We start from the raw sequence: 24,963 nt of genomic DNA, 5'->3' as shown, positions 1-24,963 counted from the left end.
TTCATGGTATCAACTATATATATGCAACTAGTAAGCAGATTTATCCAGAACAAGAGGCAAACTAGTTCAGTGCTAAGCAGCGGTGAGTGAAAACACAAATAATGTCAAAAAACAAGTCACCAATATCTAAGTACCACAATTTTAAGGGATATTTTGATAAATTTAAACAACGCTTGTTTGTTCAGGACTGACGCTCATGCCAAATAGATTAACTGGATGGACAATATTCATATTTTGTATGTATGACTTGTCATGAACTGGCTCAGAGTCAGCGACAAAAGAAGGGAATCACACATGATAAAGCTTCTAAAATGACATTTATTGTCACCTTAAGATAAAATAATAATAATGTCAGTCAGCTAAGTTAGCAATGTGTGAAGCATGCATGAGTGAAGTATGTGATGCATGCAAACAAAACAAAACTCAACTCTAACCCATTTGGCTGGTGGGGGCCTGGAAGGAAGACAAGAGTGAGAGGTTAACAAAGAAGCCACCTAAATAACCTGAGGCCTAAACTACCCAAGAGCAGGTAGTGTCCTGATGTCCTCTCCAACCCCAGGTCAAACAAAGCTGCAGATATGTCCGCTAATACAGCGCTGCTTCTTACTCATGTATTTAGCAACTACACGCAAAGTAAATTATTTTACTTATTGGTACAGGGAAAGAGTGGATATATTGAAAAGATGTTAGAAACAAAGCTTCAACGTCATCAATGGCAGCGCAACACATTATAGTCATACAATAACATCAACTGCTGATCCATCTGGAGATACAACTAGCTTAGGGCAATTTTTCTCAGAAGTATGTTTTAATGGTTAGCCAAGCAATGTCTACATTATTTAATCAATCATGTTAAAGCAGGGCAAAATAATGTAATATGGCCCAGTGATTGCTTCGCCTTCAGCATGCTGCTTCTTCGGTAACACTAGCAGACATTTGCTAACAGAAGGCTACATTACTGTTCTTTTCTGGGTAAATAAAGCAGCCTTCCTGAACTTGCAAATATGCATTTGGACAACTGCGTTGCCTTACAATAACAGCAAACTAACTACAAGCTAAATACACAACACATTAAATGTTTACCATTAATATCTACAGCATCCTCCAGTACAATTAAACCCACCTGGGTTGGATAGATTGATTCTATGTTTGACCAATTGGATTAAGACGCGAAAACAGGGTCAAAATTCATACTCGTAACTTGCAGTTTGTAGTTGTAACTTCAGTATCGCATACACAGGTAGGACATTTGTGTGTCTTTCAGACATTTTGAAACCTCACTGTTGAAAAAAATCCTGCACAATTTTAATTACACATACACAAAATATTTCTACAGCTTCAGATCATTTTTACACATGTACAAATGATATCTTTGTGCACAAAACTTTTTCACACATGCACAAAACATTTCTACAGTTGCAAAACTTTATTACACATTCACAAACAGTTTCACAAGCTCTAAATATTTATGACCATTATTTGATTCAATACATATTTATCCAACATTGACAAGTGGCGGGAGCAGTACTAAGATTTTACTCAAGTAAAAGTAGAAATACCATAAAGAAAAATATTCCATTACAAGTGAAAGTCTGCCTCCAAAATCTTATTTAGGTAAAAGAAATGCCAGTAAAATGTTCTTAAAGTATCAAAAGTAAAAGTACTCATTATACAAATGTGAACATTAAATGCCAGAACTGTGACATGACTTAACTAACGGCTAGTTACCGTAATGTGTAGTTTGATGATTCTCCGCCAGCTAACAGAAATAGTAACTGCTGTAGTGATTTCTACCATGGATTGTTAGCTTGTGTAAGCTAACAGAGAGAGGGCTGGTGAAACAGCAAGATGCTCAAAACTTTCATTAAGAAGAAACCAAAAGAGCAAAAACACAATGTCAGTAGAAACTAGACAGTACTTGAGTGTTTTATAAACTATATCACATGGCCAGAAACATAATAACATGACAAAAAATGACCAGCATAGCTACTTAGCTTATAAGGGGACTCTGTTTCAATTGCCCCTGCTACAGTAATGATAACATTTGGAAAGTCTAGAAAAGCCGCACAATTAAATCATTTTATTCCATTTAAGTTAGTGGAGGGCTAAACTGGAAGTTAGCTGGCTTGGCTGGTGGAAGTCTCTAGTGAGCATGCTCTATTGGCACTGGGGCCCATAGAGCAACTTTCATAGGAATGAACAGGACCCTGCCTCCAACACTGTGTCCAGCGTTGTTCGTCATGAAATAAAGGGACAGGTTGACACATGCACTGTACTGCACTGAAAAGCCCATTGAGATAGTCTGTGTGCATACTACCTTCCACACCATGTGCTCAAGCTGTAAAGACTGATAATTAGACGGGTAGTCAACTCCTTTACTTGAAGAGTTTACCAAATTTTATGTAAACAGTGTCACGGCTCTTGTCAATCACATGTATTTGTCTTTTTGATATCATTATATTATTATACATCCATTATATTGTTATACATCCATGGTGTCGTGTCACAGAGATGATTGGTTGGGGTTGTCACCCTGCTGTGAGTCATCACATAACTGCCACAGGCTTTTTAAGACATTCTGTCCAATAAGGACAGAGTGGAAATATTATAGTCTCTCAGCCACATCAGCACACATGCATAATTGCTGTTCTGGCTAACATAAAATCTTTTCATTACATTCAGGATGCTTGCCCTTTTCATAAGATTTATCATTTTTCACAACACTGTACTTTAATGAATAATTACTTCAGTGGAAGCACTGTGTTATATCACTGGAAGGATAGTGTGACCACAGCCAGTGTCATAAAGTTGACAGTGAAACAGACAGAATTGCATCAGCTGGGCTCATTTTCAGATGTGAACCCTGGGCTAAACTGACTGGAGCCCTTAACAAGGGCTCATTACCTCCAATCAATATTACCAGTGTTTGTAAGTTTCCGTTGGTGTTGCATGAGCCGTCATCGCAAAAGTGAAACTTGTGTGTACTCGTGTTTTGCAAACCCCCCTCTAAGAAGACTGCAGGTGGAACTTTCCTGTATCTCTGAGTCGCCATCGTCATTAATATGACAGACACCAGCCACCAGCCACCAGCTGTCCACTTGTCATCTCCTTTACCTCCTTACCTACCGGTGAGTCAGCCTCCCCTCTCAGCCTGGATCTTTTCACTCTCTCTTTCTATAAGCACACAGCCTCCGTTTGTGCAAATTTTATCTTCATCAGTCACAAATCCTGATTCAGCCTGAATGTGGTGATCACTGTGACTGTCATTAGAAATATCAGCGTTACCACTATTATCATTATCATCATAACGAGCGTAATCATCTCCAACAACAAAAACAACATCATCCATGAGTCAGGTCGCTGTGACATCAGGTTAAAAATACAGAATGATCAATCTGGCTTTTCTGTAATTAAATAAATAAACTTATTCATCCTTTCAGGAGAATGACAGCATTGTCCTGGAATGACATTTATAAGGCATCCAGATGGGTCAACAACAGGCTGAGACACAAACCTCATGCATGTGAGCTCATGTCCACTTATGTTTCATGTCAACATCTGTCCCTCTCCACAGATTAGTCTCTAATGAAGTAAACTTGACACGAAACACTCCTTAAAAAATTAGAAACACACATTATTTATCTTGGTTGTTACTGCAGCATTCTTCAAACTATTCTTTAAACAAAATTTACCAGTGCACTATAAGCTGTTAATAACCTAAATGAACAATAAAACAGAAGGAAGGTGAGCATTATTAACCCGATTATTCCTCAGCAACCCTGTAGCACATGTACCTCTTTTGTGACTGACAATAGTCAAACTTATCAGCTAATTACAAGTCAGCTGGCTCGCTACAGTAAGCCTACTTGCCTACTTGCACTAAATATTGACACCTGAGTAATTTTACACAACAGCTTGTTCCATTATTCAACTTGTACAATGAAAATTGAAAAAGGAAGTCAAGAGCCAGACAGAGACAGCTCGACTTTAAAGTAAAAGTTATGCGTTTTGAAGTGTGTTGGCTGCAGCTCAATTTAAGGAGAGCTACACTAAATAAATAAACAAATAGCTTAAATAATGAACATAATTCAAAACTTCTTTTACACACTTTGGAGATGAAACTATGTAAAAGCCTGGGGAATTTCAAAGTAAACGCATCACACACACAATGAGCTGCTGCTGTCATTTAAAGTCCAACTTGTATGTGTGTTTGGTGTCTTGTTGTGCGCATGATTTTATCAAGTTAACCTCTCCAACCATACACTGTTTAAATTGTTCACCTGTCCAACAGCGTAGCTAACTGTTAGCTTCAGAAGATAACCTATGCTAGCAATGTTAATTGGTTTGTATGCAAACTAGCTAGCTAACAAACTGTTGTTGTATGCTAACGTTACTTGTTTATTATTATCAGCTGTTGTACACCCCATTTAGATATTTGCTCATGTAAGTTTGTGTGAAATGTCTACATTTATGGTAGAAGTGAGTTAATTAGACCCTCTTTAGTTATATATGTAAGGATTAGAGGTGTTGACATGCATTTTTGATTTATTAAGCTCCATTGTGGTCTTTGTGTTCACAAACATATATTACCAGCAATGTGTTTGTGTTTACAGACTACATAGTAAAGAAATGTTCTAGATAATATATTAAATGTCATGTGTCCCTATATTTGACAGGTGTGGGTCCACCATGGGTAGGCTGATGCATAAACTCACCCTATGACTGCACCAGGATAACCTGGAAACAGCCAGCTGGAAACTGGCAGCTGGTAAGTAAAGAGTAGAGTCCATCATTTAGACAGTGACACATCTAGGTTGTTTTGGCTCCGACATAGTTGATTTGAAATGAAACAATGACTCAAATGAAAGTGCTGACTTGGTTTTAAGTAGTTATATTGTGTTCTCACCCATACTAGGTGAACAGTGAAGCAACTGTAGCCCCCCTTTTTTTAGGTAGTCTGCTAATTTTAGGACAATGCAGGAGGAGGACAATCCTAAATATACAGTAAATGCAGCCAGGGAGTTTTTATGACCCAGCAATGGGATGTTCTTGACTGGCATAGTCATTCATCTGACCTCAGTCCAGCTGCACAGTGTATCACTCACCAAAAATCAGATGGAAGGCAAAAGTTTGCAGTTCAGGTTCAGACAGTCAATGACTGAAAACAATATGACACCAAGTATAAGATATCAAGACTAAAGTTTGTTTTAATTGGTCAAATGATCTTTGGTCCACTAAACTCGAAGGACTTAAGTTACAAGTAAAAACTAAAGCCACAATTCCTACACTGTTCATCTGTGGATGTACACACCATCATAGTAAAGAAGAAAGATTAATCTCATAGTGATGGTTTCATTTCAAATCCATGTCCTTATACCAACTTAAGACAACCAAAAGAAAATACAAAATGGGTAAGCTCTGTTGCTTGGAGCTTGTTTTCTGCTCCTTTGTTGAGAAAATAATGTTGTTTTAGCTTTGTGTGCTCAGGAGTGGGCAACTTGTCATTGTGGGGGTGTTTTGTTGTGAAATGTGTAGTGGTTGACGGAGGCAGCTAGCTGTCACTTTAGCTGGAGAGCTAATGTCTGCAGGGTGTTTCTACTCGGATAGCACCATTTTTGTTGTGGTGGATGCTGGTAGTTTGTTGATGTTAGCGGGAAAGAGGCAAGACACTCACATCCATTGGATTTTCGTGGAAACTTACCTCAAACAGAAACATTAGAATGTAAAATGATAACTTACAGTTCCTTCAGTTTCAAAATGCCGTAATGTGTTACTGAGCTAATTCAGTGAAAATTCCAAATTACAATAAATTATTTGTGTACTTACTGTTAATATAATTACCACGCATGATTCATTACAATCTATAAACATCCTTTATTTGATTTTAAGGGGGAAAAAACATTATTCAACACATTATTTCTTTAAGTTAGCAGGTATTTATAAGCCCCTCCACTTATTTAGCCTTTTAAAGGTAGAGTCAGTCATTCTGGAGAAAGATTGTTGATATTTGAACTAAACACTCAAACAAATACACCCTCCTTTGTGCTCATTTTGAAGTTCCAACCCCCAAAAATGTCCTCACACAGACAGCTGCTCTGATGACTTCCCTGTCCTGTGTACAAGTAAAAACGTCCCCTTGTGGTTGTGTTTACATGTCCATTTACAGAGCCAGTGCTATGTATGGACACTGGATTTTTTTTCAGTGCACACACAGAATGGACAGCTAACGGAGATATTTGCTGAAATTGACAAAAAGTGTATTGGATTAGAATCACTGACTTTACCTTTAATAGACTGATGTTTTTATCTCCAACAATGGCAGGAGGGGGCACAATACACAAGTAAAATTAACTTTATTTCATGAATTGTTGCATTTTTTTACTGACAGAATTATACCATGTTGCGTACACCATCACTGATGAATACAAATCCAACAAAACAATACCACGATGATTTATGATGAAGAATTCATTTTATGGGACCAGTATGAGCTACTGTACATGTTTCATGTGTGCACTGTGTAAAGATTAACTATCTCTTCTAACCATCCACTAAATTAAAGACAGCGCTTAAATCCAAAACTGAATCAAGGTACAATTTTTTCATGTACAGATGCTGTAATGTGTATTCAATACACTCAGGACTTGAAGTGTCATGGATTTCTTACTTCTTATTTACAGTTTTTTGTACAACCAAATATCTTGTCATACTTTGTTAAAACGTTTGGCATTAAACTGCGTGGTGCCTCTCTGGATCACTACATTCTTTCTTACAGAAGGATTAGGCCAGGCTGTGTATGTGATCACTGATTAATACTAATTCTAAACTAATTTATTATTAGTTTTTCAATTACTAAAGACCCAGCACCATGTGTGTCTTTATCCTTTGCACTGTGAAAGCCAGTCTTGATAGGTACAGTTAGGGACTCAGAAAGCAGACGTGAAACCCAACAAAAGCATCTGAGGTGAGCGATACTCTATCCACAACTGTCTTCCCTGGTGTCCCACAAGCTCTCTACTCTGGTTCTCTGGAAACTCTGTAATAAAAGAAAATGTTTTGTTAAGTTTCAAACAGATGTCTTGGTGAGATGATGAATTCAGTGTGAATCCATTTGCTTAACTTTTACAACACATACCTCCATGCTCCTTAAAGCCTGAGTGCTGGTACATCTTGCCAGCCCTGAAATTCCCTGAAAAAGTCCAAACATATTATGTACACCAGCAGAGCCACATATGTAATGCTAAGTTGTTGCACCAGCAAAGGTTTAATAAAGAAACTGTAACACAACACAAATTCACAGTGACACAGATTTGTTGGTTCTGTTGTAATTTATCTGTACTTTCAGCCATTGGCTTTGAAATGAAACCATCACTATGAGGTTAATCTTTCCTCTTTACTTTGATGATGATGAACAGCTTTAGTTATTACATGTAACTGAAGTCCTCCAATTCTAGTGAAACAAAGAAACAAGAAGAACCAATTAAAACAAACTTTAGTCTTGATATCTAATATTTGGTGTCAAATAGTTTTGTGATCCCAGAGGACACTTATATCTCCCCTGGTGACTCTATGCCAGACCTGAACTGCAAACTGGACTTTTGCCTCCCATCTGATTTTTGGTGAGTGACACACTGTGCAGCTGGACTGAGGTCAGGTGAATGACTATGCCAGTCAAGAACATCCCACTGCTGGGTCATAAAAACTCCCTGGCTGCATTTGCTTTATATTTAGGATTGTCCTCCTCCGGCATTGTCCTAAAATTGGCAGACTACCTAAAAAAGGGGGCTACAGTTGCTTCACTGTTCACTCAGTATGGATGTGAACACAATAAATCTACTTAAAACGTTAGCACTTTCATTTCAGTCTTTGTTTCATTTCAAATCAAATACGTCGACGCCAAAACAACCTAGATGTGTCACTGTCTAAATGATGGAGTCTACCCTACTGTCTACTTACCAGCTGCTAGTTTCTGGCAGGTTATCCTGGTGTAGTCAAAGGGTGAGTTTATGCATCAGCCTACCCATGGTGGACCCGAGGGTGAACAGATGAGAAAGGATGAAGTTTGGGACATGGGAGTTGGTGGTGGACGTGGTCACGTGGCCACCGTGGGCGTGGTTTCCAGTACATTACATTCAGGGGTGAATTCACAAAACATCTGCGCAAATGAGACAAAAAGAAACCGCATAATTCACAAAGCACCTGCAAAGAATAAAATGCACTCCAAAATGCACTGCCAAGTAAATAGCATCTCGGTGCTCCTTTGCTATTTGCATGTATGTAAATTTGATATTATGCACATATTTGGTGCAAAATTGTCCCCTGTCTATGCAAATGAGCCTCACTGCAAAAACAGTCCAATTCATAAACACTGGCACTTATAGCCACATACAGTTAGAGTGAAATTATTAGCAGAGAGTTGATGGTAACTGAAGCGCACTCTCTCACTCTCTCTCTCTCTCTCTTCAAATTTTCAAGCTTGTGAGGCATTAAATGATATTGAATTGACATTGAATGATATCAAGAGCGAAATTGTAAGTCAGACATTGGGGGGATAAAGTGGGTATGGGGTGGTAGGCTTATCTTGGACTTTCAGCCACTTAAAAATAAAAATGTCCTGACAGCGCTGATGGAGCTCAGGATACAGTCAATGCTACAAACCAATAAGCATTGCTAGCTTTGGCTATCTTCTGAAGCTAACAGTTGGCTATGCTGTTGGCCAGGTAAACAATTTAAACAGTGTTTGGTTGGAGAGGTTAACTTGATAAAGTCATGCACACAACAAGACCACAAACACACATAAAAGTTGGACTTTAAATGACCGCAGCGGCTCAGTGTGCATTTACTTTGAAAATCCCCAGGCTTTTAAATAGTTTCATCTCCAAAGTGTGTAAAAGAAGTTATGAATTATGTTCATTATTTAGGCTATTTGTTTATTTATTTAGTTTAGCTCTCCTTAAATTGAGCTGCAGCCAACATGCAACTTTTACTTTGAAGGCAAGGTGTCTCTGTCTCCAGTGCTCGACTTCCTGATTCAGTTTTTATTGTACAAGTTGGATACTGGAGCAAGCTGATACTTTGGTGTGCTGAATTGCATTGAACGTCTTAGGACAATGAAATTAGGAAATACCCTGAAGATTTTTCATTATATATGTGAACAACTGCAGATGAATTATACTTCATGCATGGACCATAATCTACACAAAGTATATACATATGATAACAGCAGCATATACCCAAAATATGTAAGGTAAGGTAATTTGGGTGTGTTTTCTGAATTTGCAGCTCTTTTCTCTATTGTGTTGTGTTTTCTCACTTTGCAGCATTTTTTTCAAAATACTGCACGTGTTGTCAAATTGTTGAGGATGTTTTCTTTATTTTCTTTTGTTTTGTCTAATAGCATGTGTTTTCTAAGTTGCAGTGCATTGAGCTTCCAGGGCCACTGTAGTTTTTAGTTAAAAAGCTCCAATAAACCCTTTATACACAACCCGCACCAAACAGCAGACATACAAAGTTACAATGGAAAATAACCAAGTACATTTACTCAACTACTGTACTTAAGTACAATTTTGAGGTACTTGTACTTTACTTGAGTATTTCCATTTGATGCTACTTTATACTTCCACTCGACTACATTTCAGAGGAAAATATTGTACTCTCTACTCCACTACATTTATTTGACAGCTTTAGTTACTTTTCAGATGAAGATTTGACACAGTGGATAATATAACAAGCTTTTAAAATACAACACATTGTTAAAGATGAAACCAGTGGTTTCCAACCTTTTTGGCTTTTGATTTCTTACAAAAAGCAGTGTGTAGTCGGGGTCACATTTCAGACGTCTGAGTTGTTAACAGCTCCACCAAATAGTGATTTTTCCCTCTAAACTTCTCACATGCTTTCATTTCAATAAATATTCAAATGCGTGATGGCACGATGGTCAAATGGTGATCCAATATTTCACCAAGAATCAAAGATTAGAGAAAAAGTCTAAAAACTGAAAACAGATTTGTGTATCAGAACTTTGTTTTTTCTTCTTTCCTCTCCCATTAATCATCTCACGACCCCTCAGATTTACCTGGTGACCCTTTGGAGGGGCCCGACCCCTTGGTTGGGAACCACTGGACTAAATTAGCTAAGTGTATATAAAGTAGTTGAAACTAGCTCTACTTCCAGCAGCTACACCAGTAACATGCTGCTCTAACACTGATGCTTCACTATTAATAATCTAATGAGGTCATATATGATAATATATCAGTCAGAGGGACCAAACCACTACTTTTACTGCAATACTTTAACTACATCAAGCTGATAATACTTGTGTACTTTTACTTAAGTAGGATTTTGCATGCAGGACTTTTACTTGTAATGGAGTATTTTTACATTGCTGTATTGGTACTTTTATACAAGTAAAGGATCTAAATACGTCTTCTACCATGGTAGCTGATTAACATAATGGAGCATTTAGCAGCTAATGAGATCAGATTCAGATCATGACTACAAATGAATATTAAAGCTGCTGTATGTGTAAATATAAAGTTCTTTGCTAATTGTTCAACATAACAACTTTACAAGGTGATGTCAGTGTTGTGTTTACAGTTTCTTGCACTGTCCCAGATTGTTGCAGATTTAAGATCTTGCACAACATAATTACATATAGCAGCACTTTAGGAGAATACTATAATTGTTACTGTTGAGCTCACTGCAAAAAAAAGTGTCAGTGACACCATCATAGATTAATTTATATTTCTGCCTTTGTTGTTGTCCTTTCTTCAGAGCCTGCCACTTACCTTCCTTCGCATCCTGATATATATATTGTCCCCTCTGTTCATGAGTTTGATTGATCTTGTGGACAATTGGTGTTAATTGCTGAGGACAAACACTCTGGAGAAACACAGCATACACAGATAAATGCATAGTTAAAAGCAAGTATATCAGAGGCTCCTAGAATCATAGTGAACCAAATGGGAGCTTGTTGTTTACATAGGTTGTGTCTCTTTAATTATTGTCTGTCTTGTGTTCATAGAAGGTTGATTATTGTGACACAAAAATCTCTCGTACACGTTTGCAAAAAGCAAATAAAAGAATCTTTTCCTTTATCCCAGATGAGCATATACAGAGTTTGTATAAATTACAGAACAATTAACTGTTCACTGAGCAAATCAATTTTGGAGAGTAAAGCAAAGGCTTTTAGTGATGTACTGTAAGTGCTGAATAAATATTTGAGTGTAAGAAGGTACTCATTAATTCCATCAGACACACTCCCTCTGTAATGCATAATCAATTAGATAGAATATTTACATATTAAAAACCATAAACATTAGCAAAAACATAAAAAAATGTGATTTTTTTTGCTGTAGAGTTTAAAGTGAAAAGTCTCTATAAAGTGGGAACCACACTGCATGCCTTTATGACATGTCTTAAACCGCAGCATTAAACAGTTACAGCAATCAATGTCATTCAGAGGCTTGAGATATTTTGCATTTTGCTGTTTCATGCCTCAATGTGCATCAAGAAACACCATGGAAACAATCAATCGAGTCTGGCAACACACAGCGCTGCAAATTACCCCACTGTGAAGCACACTATGTCTGACTGCATCTGTATTTTTCATGATCTAAACTGTCAGTTCATTTGAGAGAGAGGCAGCATCTCCAGTTCCATCTTTCAGCTTTTGTCAACAATGGAAAAATTACAAAACAACACACTGGAAATGTTGATGAATAAATCTGCCAGATTTTACTGAAGGCGGATGCTGCTTATTACTCGCTCTAAACATTAACATTAGGGTACTCATAAATGCTCTACAGACGCAAAATAAATCACAAATTCAGTGAAACCAGACTGTAATCAATTAAATGACTAATCCTCTGGAACGGCCTAAATGACAGTGTACTGGAAACTGACTTAACAGTGAACGCAAAGTTGATCTGCAGAGTCATTGCAGGCAGCACAGATTAAATCTTAGCTCTGTGCTCTGTTCTGTAATATTATCCAGCATATTAAAGGAGTACCACGTGTACATTTTATTAAGGTATTTCCCTCGGTGTTGTGTTTCTGTTTGTAACTGCGAGGTTTCAGCATGTCTGTGTGATTTTGAGAGACAGGAATGTTGGATCAGTGTGGGTCAGACTGGCTGGCACTGTGAAACAGCTGAATCACTGGACCGTGTCTGTGGGCCAAACACGTGCTGGCACACACACAAACAGATTCACACACACAGATATGCATAGTATTATCAAGAAATTCTTACCTATTAGCCAAAAACCCTGTAAAATTCACTTTGTGATGATGCATTAGTATCAGACACTCTTCTTCTGTGGTTTTGTTTCAAAGCAGGATGTACAGAAAATAATGAAAGGTTCCAATTCAAATTAGACCAACTCTTACTGCTTCCACTTGAAAAAAAATTGCTCAGTTTCTCATTATAACGAGAAAAGTTCTTTGTTTTAATGAGAACCCTTTCACATTAAAAGAAGATATTTTTCTGTTATAATGACATAGTTTGCTAGTTTCTCCATACCAAGTGATTCCATTTTAACAAGCAACTTACCTTGTACAATAACATGTCATTTCACATTGTTATATCACAAAACATTCTTCTTACACAAAATCTCCTTAAATGAACATTGTTATAACGATGTACGACCAACTTATCTGATTCAAACAAGCCACTTTATTTACTTTAAATTTGCACACTATTACAACAAGAAATGTCTATATGCTGTTATAACAAGAACCCTAAAAAGGAGACACTGTAACATCATTTGTCTAGGAAAATGGTCAGTGACTGGATTACATAGTTTGATTGAAGGAGTAGTTTGTCTGTCATATTGGCCTTTAAACGTGGATTAGGTGAGGAGTCTCAGTCAGAGATCAGATTAGCCCTTGTGTAGACACCAGAGTGACAGAACAATGGCATCAAAACACCTTAACTACTCCTTATATAGCTTCCCACTGAATAATCAGCGTGGACTAAACCATCAGCAGGGGAGTTAACTATACATATTTGCGTAGCGGCACGGAAATGAAGAGGTGGACAGGTTAGCCAAACAAACCACAAATTGTTGGTTTCACACTTCAGTTTTCAAATATATTAAACAAATGAGATATAACATTTAGTCAACTTTAGAGGTGCTGGTGAACATATTTTGTTAAGCTGGGACAGAGCCAGGCAAGCTGTTCCCCTCTGTTTCCAGTCTTAATGCTAAACTAAGCTAACCAGCTGCTGGATTAACCTTGTATTGAATGGACAGACATGAGAGTGGTATCAATTTTCTCATCTAACTCTTGGCAAGAAAGGGAAGAAGCATATTTCTGAAAAATGTTTAACTACTTCTTTAAGTTTTTCATACCCAATAAAGTATTATTATCTTTTGAACATCAAGTCAAGATACACAAGAGAAAAAATGACAAAACAGATGTGATTAACATACACTATTTACTGTATATCATACAGTAAATAAGAGGAAATGACTGAAAACTATGAATGTCAATAAAAGACAGTACTGTATAAGCATATGCAGATTATTAATGATCTGCAATATTTCATCATAAAATCGATAAACCAATGTAATAGCAAACAAAAGTTAGACCTGTGTAGAATCTTGTACAAGCTGCAGTCATGATCATAAATGTGACAAATGTTTATAGTAGCAATACCCTAAAAAAAGCATCCCCTGCCATTATCATAAAGCAGGAAATCAAAAGTGTAATCACCAGTAAAACTAGAAGAGCCCACTCAGTAGAGTGCAGATCTCCACCAGGTGTGTACAGTGAAGACGGCGGCAAAGATAACAAAATCAGGGATTTATTCATCTTGTATCATGCCTAACTTTAGTGGATCCAGATATGGAATGAATCTGCAGGTGCTCCAGTTCCAGATCAGACCAGACTTTTCTGTGGATGTCATTTCAAAATGTGGCCTGCAACAGACTAGGTAAGTCTTGTTTTTAGCCTAGCCGATTGCCAAAAATACCTTTTGCTATGTTGTAACCTATATCGTAAAATGGTGAGGACTGCTGAAAAGACAAAAGTGTAAGCTTTACAATAGGCTTATAAGGAACCTTATCAACATTTAGTATACAACAGAACCCGCTCTCAAGGGATCAAAATGTGGCACTGATTTATCTAACGTGGCAACAAGGCATGAATGGTTGTCCCCAGCGGAAACAAGATTCCAAACTGAAGCAGCTGTTGATCACTTTTAGCCCCTACCACCTGGTTAAGAGATGTGAGGAGTCAGCAGTCAATGGTGTTATAAAATAGGTTTTTCAAAAATTGTGAATCATCGCAACAATGAGAGGTCCTTGAGCATACAGTCATAAATGTGCACAAAAAATATTAAGTTGTTGGGTCCAGTAGTATGCGAGATTAGCAGTGGACAGATACACTCACACACACACACATGCACACGGACACATGCACACACGCACGAACACATGACAAAAAGACAAACAAAAAAAACAGAGTGGAGAATCAGGGAGACATTTATACAGCGAATGAGGAGAGAGGAAAGAGACTAGGGTAGATTCATAAAAAGAAAAAAATCCGGAATGTAAAGACAGAGACCAGAGAGAGATGGAAGATGGAGAGATACAGAAAGAAGAGACACGAAGAGAGAGGGAGGTGCAGCAGACAATAGGCTAAAACCGACTGGGGTGTTTAATTGCTGTAAAATAGGCAGTAAGCTTCTCTTGCCACCTACTCTTAGCGTTGTTAATATGCTGTTAGCCTCTTCTCCTCCTCCTCCTCCTCACCGCCAGTCCCCTGACACACACACACACACACACACACACACACACACACACAAATCAGCCTACTTATATGCATTCACTGATACACTCATGCATGCACACACACATATTGTAGTAGTGACACACTCAAACAGAGGTTCATGTGCACATTTATGGAAAGCCAAAAGGGTCATATTCACTTGCGCAGGCTTTTGGCTTTCGATACTAACATGGTTTCTGTATGTTTATGTTTGTGTGTGTGTGTGTGTGTGTGTGTGTGTGTGTGTGTGTGTGTGTGTGTGTGTGTGTGGATCCAGCATTAAGCAGCTGGGGGTTTGAGAAGCTCTGACAAGTTTGGGTTGTTCAGTGAGGAGGCTGCTGCCTGGCTGAGAGCAGCCGTTATGCAACAAAGCTGGTTACTGCCTCTCCTGTCTGCATCCACCTAGAGTCTCCTTTAGGTGCCCTCGCTCTCCTAACTCTGCACATACACACACACATACACACACACATACACACAGGGGGATGCACATTTACACACATGCATTCAGTTCTCTTTTTCTCTTGTCTCCTCCTCAGGTTGCCTTCCCTACCATCCATTCTCCCCTCCCACCCTCCCCTAACTCCCTCCTTCCCTCGCTCCCACTCCCCTGCATGTTAACTGAGCCAGTGGATGCTGAAGGCTTTAATCAAGGCAGCACAATGCGCACAGGGCGCTGTGGTGGAGATCGCTTTCCATCAGAGCCGCACTGCTCTCTCTGTTCATCTGTCTGGCTTCGGTTGCAGCCATCTGAAATGCTGGCTGAATTTTGTACTTTTTTTTTATCCTCTCACTGTGTGACATGACCACGACCAAATGCAGAAAGGAATTAAAGCTGCAAGCAGCGTCGAACGGGCCTTCGCGCCCTTGCGCACATCGGGCCGCGGTGCAGTCAGCTAAGCTTCTGGGAACCAAGAAAACGTTTGGAGATGATCAGTGTGAGAGTCTTTTGACACACAATACTAACCAGTGTCTCTCTGTGAGCCCACCCCTCTGTTCACAGACAATTATATATATGAGGGATATTTCTTACAAGTGTGGTGTGCTTTTATTTTGAAAGTTTGATTGACATGTGTACTGTCAGGTGTGTAGAGACAATAAGTAACTGCAGCTGGACACAGAAAAATACTCATATATTTGAATGGAGAGTGTGAGCGAACCCACACCTTTTTGAACATTTACTGCTTCCACATAATTTTAGATACAAACTTCATTTTAACTTTAAATGAGCCACGAGACTTTGACCTACAAATCTTGAATTTACATGTGTTTTCTATCTTTTATTGTTTTTGAGATATTAGAGTGTGAGTTTTAAAGTCTTTTCTTGCTCCTCCTGTGATTTTGTAATGAGTGTGTATTGCGGAATGTTTCAGAGCACTGAGGGAGTGACATCACCAGGAGCAGTTGGAGAGGAGGATATTAGAGAACGCTTCTTGTGAAATCTCCTCATAAATCCCATGACTTTGGCCAAATCCTACATAAAAATCACATTTTTTTGTAGGAATTTTCGTCGCGAATCCATTGATACAGGTTTGAAAGTGGTCGGACTTATAGTTTAGACGCCAGATGCCCCAGTTTGGCACAAAGTCCATGCCCAGAGATTGCCTCCCCATTGGTTTACATTGTAAGGTGTAATGTCGCACTCCAACTTTCAGGGCTTACTAAATCTAAACCGTTCGAGTTATTACAAAGTTTTTAATAACTTTTGCTCAACACAGTGTGATAAGTCATGTATTTAAGTTTGAAGCCGATACCATTAACGCCCTAGGAGGAGATAGCGTTTGTTCGGGGGCCAAAATTGGGGCAAAGTCTTATTTTGAAAAGCTGATTGCAGACTTCCTGTTGGATTTAGGTCAGGGGTGTCAGCGTATGATTTGTAGGTCTTGATGAGACGAATAATTGAGTTTTGGTTCGATCTCTCTACGACATTCCTACGGGCCGTGGCGGCCGTTTTAGATACATAGGTGGCGCTAGAGAGCACATTTTGGAACTTCGGGGGTTAATTTTTACATTTTATCAAATTTTTCACCAGACCTGATGTGCGTGCCAAATTTGGTGAGTTTTTGAGCATGTTTAGGGGGTCAAATTTAGAGTTAAAGTGGCGGATTAATAAAGAATAATAATAAGAAAGAAACAAACACACGAAAAACAATAGGGTCTTCGCCCTTTGGGCTCAGGCCCTAATTAGATTTTTCAGATAGATGGCAAATTAAAACTGAAACTATAGTGCTCATATAAGCAGTCAACAGATTTACACATTTACATGGTATTTTATATCTTTAGGCAATTAAAGTCTGGTCCATATATAGTATATCCTTTAATCAACAGTATACATTTGTGAACAGTGATCAATCCAATCCACACAAAAAAACATGAAATATGCCAGCCTGCACTGTGAAGAAATTATTAGGGTCTGGAAATATAGTTGTAAAAAAGCTCATTTGTTATAGTGTCATTACCTTTGTTTGTGATATGTTTTTAAAATAGCACACCAAACTATTAATAGAGATCCTCACAAGGGCTGATCACTTTCAGGAAGAGCCTAGTGCAGAAGCAACTGTCATTCTTTTTATTTCACTATCACTGTTTTCCTTTTTACTACTGTGCCACCTTAACCCTGTCCCCTAAAATATATTCCTATATACTGCCAATTTGCAACAGCAAATATGTTTTTGAAAAAAAAAAACCCAAAAAAAACCTAATCAACAGTGACACGAGACAGGACATATTTATAGGATGCAACCCCAGCTGCCGATGTAGACTGGAAAAAATGTTGCCAGTGACATAATCCATATAGGAATTATGCTTCCTCCAAAACATATTTTACAAAACCATTTAGCAGTATAGAAATGTAATTTCCAGGCGACAGTTTTTTTTTTTCCTTGAAATGTTATTACATGTGGGAGTGGTGGATACTCTACTTTTCACACAACCTTACAAAAATAATATTTTGAAAGCAGAACTTCTCCCTTGAGGAGAAGACTTCATGCCTCCAGACTCCCCTGAGCCTTTCTGGGACAGTTCCCCTTCAGAGATTATTTTGATGCACATCTGCTTTATTGGACAATTAATAGATAAAAAGACACTGGAAATTAGGAGAGAAGGGATGTATCAGGCAATAGAGCTCTCAGAGTCATGACTGCATTAACCTTAACCTGGATTAAACATGGGTCCTCATTGACACCATCACCATTTTTCTGTGCATTGGTTGTGTATCATGTCACCTTTGAAGAAACTTTTGACACAGAGTCTCAAGATGCACAGGACCCAGTTCAAGGACCTTGTCACATTAAGTTAAAAATGCATATAATCAGATTACTACAAACCAAACACACAGTTAACCAGGGGCTTTTGGGGCCCCTAGGGGTCTGTGAGTATGCAGCATGTGTTGACACCTGTATTGATAAAAATAGTAGTGCAGTCTGTTCTGTGTGCGTGAGAAAGACGACTGCAAAACATGCCTGAAATGCTTTCTGTGTAGACAGTGTGTACTGCAAAGCCTCCTTTACACCTGGTATTAACATGTGATTTGTATCTGCATACATTCTCTAAATAATCACATCCGATTTATAAATCGTTGCATTTACACCTGGTATTAAAATTTGTCATTGTTTTCTCAACTGTGGCTGTATTATGATCGGATGTCAATATATACATTAGCTAGGCAGAGCTGGTGGATGTCAAGGAAACTGCTGCCATGAATGTACGTCATTTATTGTTAAATCACTTTTTATGAGGGAAGTTTTCAAGCCACAGCTACTTGTGGCTTTTGTCAGGCTTGCTTAAGCTAGCAGGAAGAGGTTGAGTTAAGTGACCTTTCAACATACTGGGACAATTGTTTTCTTATGAATGTGGTCAAACTGTACAGATTGCATTTACACCAGGCTGAGATCCGACTGCACTGCAAGCCTGACCACCTCCAAATGTGGTCTGACCAATCTGATCGCATTCCATTCACAGTGCATTCTGAGTGCATTTACACCTGCATTAACATATGCTTTTCCTTATCCAGATAACATATCCAGATACAGATTGCATTTTAATGCCAGGTGTAAATGAGGTATGAGACTTTGTAGCTCACCTGCTAATTCATCCTTTACAAGTTCACATGTTAAGTACATGTGAATCACCACAAGTGTTTGAGTACCAATTAATGATGAGCAAAATTACGTTTGTGGTGTGTGTGTACTAGATGCAGTTTATAGCAGGTATATACAAAAACATCTGCCAGCTCTGTATGAAATATCAAATCCTTATCTGTCCAGGAATCCTTTAGTGATTTCAGACTTTCATCTCTAGAGAGATGCGAGATGACTGAGGTGTTTCGGCTTGTGGCCTTCATCAGGGTCAACATGATGACCCTTATGAAGGCCACAAGCTGAAACACGTCGCTCAACAAATAAAGTTGTTCTTCATACTACAAGTGTTGCTGGAGTTCTGATCTCTTTACACTTTTTTCCTTTCTCCATGCACCTTGGAAGTAGGTGATGTTGTGCCAGAAACCCCTTCCCTGCAACCACAGACTTTCATCTCTACCCACAAACTGTTTGACCTACAGACACAAGAGCCTAAACCAGTCTAGTTATAGTGTGTGTTCATGTGTGGGACCAAATTTATAGGAACCCGCAAACAAGGTTAGTCACCTTCACTCCATTCATTAGTTATACCTTCCTATCCTATGCAGGGTCAGCGGACACCCAGACAGGTTACCAGTGTATCACAGGGCTGATACATATAGATAGACAACCATTCATGCTCACATTCACACCTACGGGCAATTCAAAACCACCAATGAACCTAAACCTGTATGTCTTTGGACAGTGGGAGGAAAGCCACACAGACATGGGGGAGATCATGGCACCAGCCAGCAGGTTTCCAACACAGAGCTTTCTTGCTTTGATGCAACAGTGCTTACCACCGCACCACTGTGCCACCCCCCTCTCCTCAACCAATACCCCTAGTGTACCATTCTAACACTACAGCCTGTAGGTACATTATTACAGTACTTAATCTTTAATGCTCCATGTGTGCCTGGATAGTTTAACTATTATCATTCCCTTAGTCAGCTGTGCAGATGTCCATGTTATTTGCAAGTAATAACAGCAGACATCATACAGTTTATATGGTTTAATAATACCGGATCTTTAATTAATACGCCACACTTCAACTGGTTCACCTCAGATTGTCATTCCGGTTTCATGACAGCGTTTTGAAATTCTCTCTTCTTGCAGCTGTTTCTTTACTTTCTATTGTGACTCAATCTGTATGTAACATTGAAAGTCAGTTCATTTCAGCTTATTAAAAGTTGAATTGTTTAGTGTGTCTAAAGCCAGAAATGTGTTACTAGTGTAAGACTGCACAGTACATTGTAACATGTGATATTCTATGCTGTATGTTTTTTTACTTAGGTAGAATTTCCCCCCTTTATTTCAAAATACCTCATGTTTTCCAAATATATACTTTCATATAAGATATATAAATCAGAGAGGAAACCCCTCCAGATCATTTCATGTCTTATTGTCTAATTCACAGACTCACTCTTACTTATCCAGATGGTCCTAAATTACTTTTTTCATTTGGCTATAAATGTATATATATACATATATAGTATCTTTTACATCGTGAAAATTGTCATATGGGTAATGAATAACTGCTTTTTTGTCTGTCTGTACTTTACTTTCCATTGTCATTTCTTTGATTTGAACTTGTGTATATGAATAAAACTCAAACCTCAAACTCAGTCCTTCATGAGAAAATGATTGCCTTTATTTCCAATTTATCATGACAATCTTTCTTGCATTTGAGGTCTTGTGGAATATTTTAAATTTTTCATTAAAATGTCTAAAATGCCTTAAATCACCCAAGAGCATGTCACAAGAAATCTGCAGTTGATGACAACAGTGTGTTCTTTCTTATACTTCAAACTATGTGACACATGCTTTTGATTTTTCAATAAGCAAACTGTGCAGTTATAATCTGGGATGAAACCTGGTCTTGAAGGAGGCACTGCTTCCAAACCGTTCCCACTGCAGCACAATTCAGATGCTGCTTAACATTATCCATGACACAAAAAATGAGAGCAGAAATATGAGACTGATAACTTAAAATTCATTGGCTGCTGCTGCACGGCGTAACCTGAAGAGAGAGAATAATCTGCACGTGATTGTGCACCTCTGACACTTCATCAAAACCTAAACCACAGAGCCTTTGTTGTATTCATCATCCTCCAACCTCCTGTCCCTTCTCTTCTTCCCTCTCGCCCCCCTCCCCCAGCCTCCACCTCCCCGTCCCTCCTCTCTGCAGCCTTCAATCACTTTCTCCTCATCTGCAGCTGTAACAAAACAAGCCTCCCTCCTTAACAGTGAGCCATTTTAGATTTAACTCTCAGTCTTTAGTAGACCTCTCCAGGGAGAAGCCTCTTATTGTGTAACAGGCTGTCTGCCCATCACAGTGCTCTGTGTAGGTGTAAAACGCCGCGGCGCAGGCCTGCTTGCATATATGAATATTTCACTGCATAAAAAATAGCTTTGCGTACATAACCTCTTGGAATACACAATGTCATAGAAGATGAACGGAGGTTAGAGAGGTGGAACGAAGGAGGGATGGACGAGAGTAGTAAAATCCCCCTACTCAAAATCAAGCTGGTTTTAGACCCAGGACAGCCAGAGACATTTTAAATGGTCAGCTCACACAAATTACTCAGGGAAAAAAAGCTCTTACCTCCAGTGGTATCTAGAAATGCAGAGAGCTTTGGTTTTATTAGCTGAAGTTTTGAGATACCCATTTCTGAAATATCAACTTACACTCCATTACAATGTGGATAGAATCACATTTGTGGTGCTTGCAAGCAATGGAAAGAGATCAGGTTTTCATACCTATGGTTATAGTTTGGTTATTTTAAAGTAACTAAAACTGCTTGGTTAAAGCAGCTATGATCAATATTTTTATAATAACAATCTATCAAATGACAATATATTATGTGAGAGATGTCGCTCATAATGATGAACCTACAGAAAATTATCACATGACTCTGCAGTTCTCCTCGGCTTTATAGAGCTTTCTAGAGTGCAACTTTACTGTTTTGTAAAGCAGGCAGGCAGCTGTTTTCAGAAAAAAAGCTCTAAAATTCACTGTACACTACTTGTTCAGCACCAAATGGTTAACAGACAGTTTGTGACCAGCTGGTGAACATAAGTTCACTGTTAAGTTGGTAAAGAGCAAAAACAGAGCTAAAATAGTGTGAACATTGGACTTACATTCACCAGATGGACAGAATCATGACTCCAAATGAATGATAATGTTGCTCCGTAACTGCTGGATGTGGAAATAAGCAACTGTTTACTTATTATATATTATATATATATAACTAAAAAGGTGATGATATGACAATGTTGTGTCCACAACAAAAAAATAACAAGATAAAATCCCATTCATCTCCACTGTATTGAAGTGGAAACAGAAATTTCAGATATCTCAAAACCTGGACAAATAAAACCAAAATAAATGCATGGCTAGATACCTCTATATGTAAGTGAGGAAATATGTTTTCTTGTAATTTGGGTGTACTGACCCTTTAAAGTTTGAATACTTAAGACTTTCATTATATCAAACCCTGTTTTTGATTCCATTCATGGTTTCATTTTTTCAGCAATGGACATCTAATGTATTAACATCATGTAATTGCCTGACTACATTGTTAGTGGTGTCTGCCTTTCCTTCACATGATTTGAATTGCTAACCCCACGCACAAGGGATTCACAGGAAACAATATGTGCAGGTACTGGACACACATCACAGAAGACAAAAGCCTGTGCATTCACGCATTTCATCTGACAGAGTAGCAGCTCAAGGCATGTATGCCACCCCCAATGGTCAATACATGTGCCATTTCGAAGAAAACTCTGGGACTTGCATTATTAAAATGCTTTTACCACCAGCAACCTAAGGTGTGGCCAAATGAACCAGGACTGAAATCTTAAGGATTGTAACATTAAAAAAAGAAACACTGAAAAACTCATATCATCATATTTTCCTATTTTTTCCAAACATATCTTTTATTTTTGTAATCACATCACTGCTGTCTTATACTGTATGTAATCTGATATTTAACCTGCCTGGCTGAATGTACTATATGTCAAGGTGATGTGACGGTGCTCAACACAAATACTAATTTTCTCCACTCTTTTCCACCTTAATAATAGTCAACTCGTTTGATATGAAAGATTGTAATCATCATTGTAATGTTGGGGGACAGGTGGTAAGCGTGCAGGGAGGCTTTTAGGGCGCACTGCTGCAGATGACAAGACTCATTTTACAGAATAAGGCAGTCTGTCAGCGACAGTGAATCTTATAAACTTATCAGGCTCTCAGAGGTATAGATGCTTCAGATTATTTTTCATCTACATCCTTACCTTTGTATGTCACGTGCCGGTGCTTGCATGTGTGAATTTGTGCCTTTTTTTGCACTATTTTATATCTGACCCCATGAGGTGTGTCTGCCTTCCAACAGCTATATCAGGTTTACGCTCTGTAATGACCCCCAGACCAGCACTTCCTCTCCTTTTTATAGCACCAACACTGCTGCTGACATATTGGCCTGCTTCCTGCTGCATGTTATGATCACTATAACAGCTCTTAATGTGAACTAGATGCTATTAAGATGGGATAAGTATTCCCAAGGGTAGAGACAAAAACTTGACATTACAGGCCTACTTAGGGGAAAAAAATGCCCAAGAATTGATTCTGCCTTGGCACCATTAAAGCTAAGAGCCACCTGTCCACGACCAACATCTCAATGTGTCAGAAGATAAAATCCTCACCTTTCTTTCTCTTTGTTCATTATAATTGTGATGCATGATGTGCCAGGCTTGACTAAAGTGCTGTGAAACTCAAATGGAGCATGTGTGACTCAGAACGGAAGAAATAGTCCACCAAGGCTTTTTTCAAAAGCGCAAAATAGGCTTCCATGTCACTGTTCCTCGCTGAAGAGATGTGCCTGGACCTCAAACAAAGCCCTAACAATGCAATCAAAACACCATTGCTTGCTTCAAAGCCAGCTGGTATAAAATGCCTCATTGCCTCCATGCCTGTAAGTCCTCTTTAAATATGTGCTGCTGCTCTTGCTTCTTTTTTTTTTCTCCTCTCCATCTCACGGATCTCCTCTCTTTCTCACAAATCTTATTCACAGTTTGCATTCAGTGATCTGCAGGAAAATAAATAGAATATCTGGCTCCTCGTCAACGCTATGGGGTCGAGCGAGCTGCGGCAGTGCTGCTGCTGCTGCCGCTGCTGCACCCGTGATTTGTCGCCATTTCACAGCAGCCGGGGCAGCTATTTGGGTGAAATTATGGGGCTATTGATTGCAGAAAGAGAGCAGTTTTACTGAGAGCAGCAGAGCAGAACCAGAAGCAGGCTGGGAGAGGAGTACTCCTACTTTATTAGCTTATAGTGTGTTAGCTATACCACCTCCTCCTCATCTGTAGCCTACTCTTCTCTTCCCTCTTCTTTTTGCCTGCCATGTTTTCTTTTCCTTTCTTTTCTCTTTTCATCTCCTCTCCCCCCCTCCTCTCGTTTTTCCTGCCCTCTTGTAAAGTTTCACAGTACTATTATTCCTGCCTTCATTTGCTAAAACATCTCATTTTCCCTTCTTTTTTTCCTTGAAAAGCTATTATGACTCATTTGAGCCTGGGGACATCAGCTGTGTCTGTCTCATTTCTCTCTCTGTCACCTTCACCTCTCCTTCCTTTTCTTTATCTCTCCTCTTTTACTTGTAACTTTAAAGCAGTAATTTGAACATTATTTCAAAAGGTTATCTTCTTCAGTTCAACCTCTTTTCAATTTTTCTTAGTCTGTCTGTCTTTCGTCATGGAGCGCAATTTTGCGTCACGCCTCAAGGCAGGCTAAATTGTGTAGACACAAACTGATGAAGACCATCACACAGAGCAAAACAGTGAAGTTTATTGCTCCCATATTTTTTAGAAAGTGCTCCAACCCAATCACAGTATGTGGTGTTTTCTGCAATGGGTTGGAGGACTGCTTAGGGCAGCAGGGAAGCAGTCAGACAGGCATTCTCCGTCAGTGTCAGATGCTGAAACCCAATTGTCTGTAACCTCCCAGATATTGCATAACATGCAGCGAGCGAGCTGGAGCAGCTGCAGTAATTAGCCCATTAACCCTAATGTGTCTAAATCATCT

General features: G+C 38.8%; 2 long non-coding RNA genes across 2 annotated transcripts; one reads left to right on the top strand and one right to left on the bottom strand.

Moving 5' to 3' along the window:
* Positions 1–2,141: 2,141 nt before the first annotated feature.
* Positions 2,142–4,763, top strand: LOC121906302. The gene is made up of 3 exons (XR_006098586.1): positions 2,142–3,128; positions 3,441–3,523; positions 4,677–4,763. It is a non-coding gene; the product is annotated as an uncharacterized LOC121906302 (long non-coding RNA).
* Positions 4,764–5,028: 265 nt separating this feature from the next.
* On the bottom strand, positions 5,029–9,538 carry LOC121906301. The gene is made up of 3 exons (XR_006098585.1): positions 7,957–9,538; positions 7,136–7,189; positions 5,029–7,036 (listed from the first exon to the last, which is right to left on the bottom strand). It is a non-coding gene; the product is annotated as an uncharacterized LOC121906301 (long non-coding RNA).
* Between the last annotated feature and the right edge of the window lie 15,425 nt (positions 9,539–24,963).

Source organism: Thunnus maccoyii, chromosome 10 (genome assembly GCF_910596095.1).
Source record: "Thunnus maccoyii chromosome 10, fThuMac1.1, whole genome shotgun sequence".
Taxonomy (NCBI): domain Eukaryota; kingdom Metazoa; phylum Chordata; class Actinopteri; order Scombriformes; family Scombridae; genus Thunnus; species Thunnus maccoyii.
This window is presented reverse-complemented; position numbering and strand designations above follow the sequence as displayed.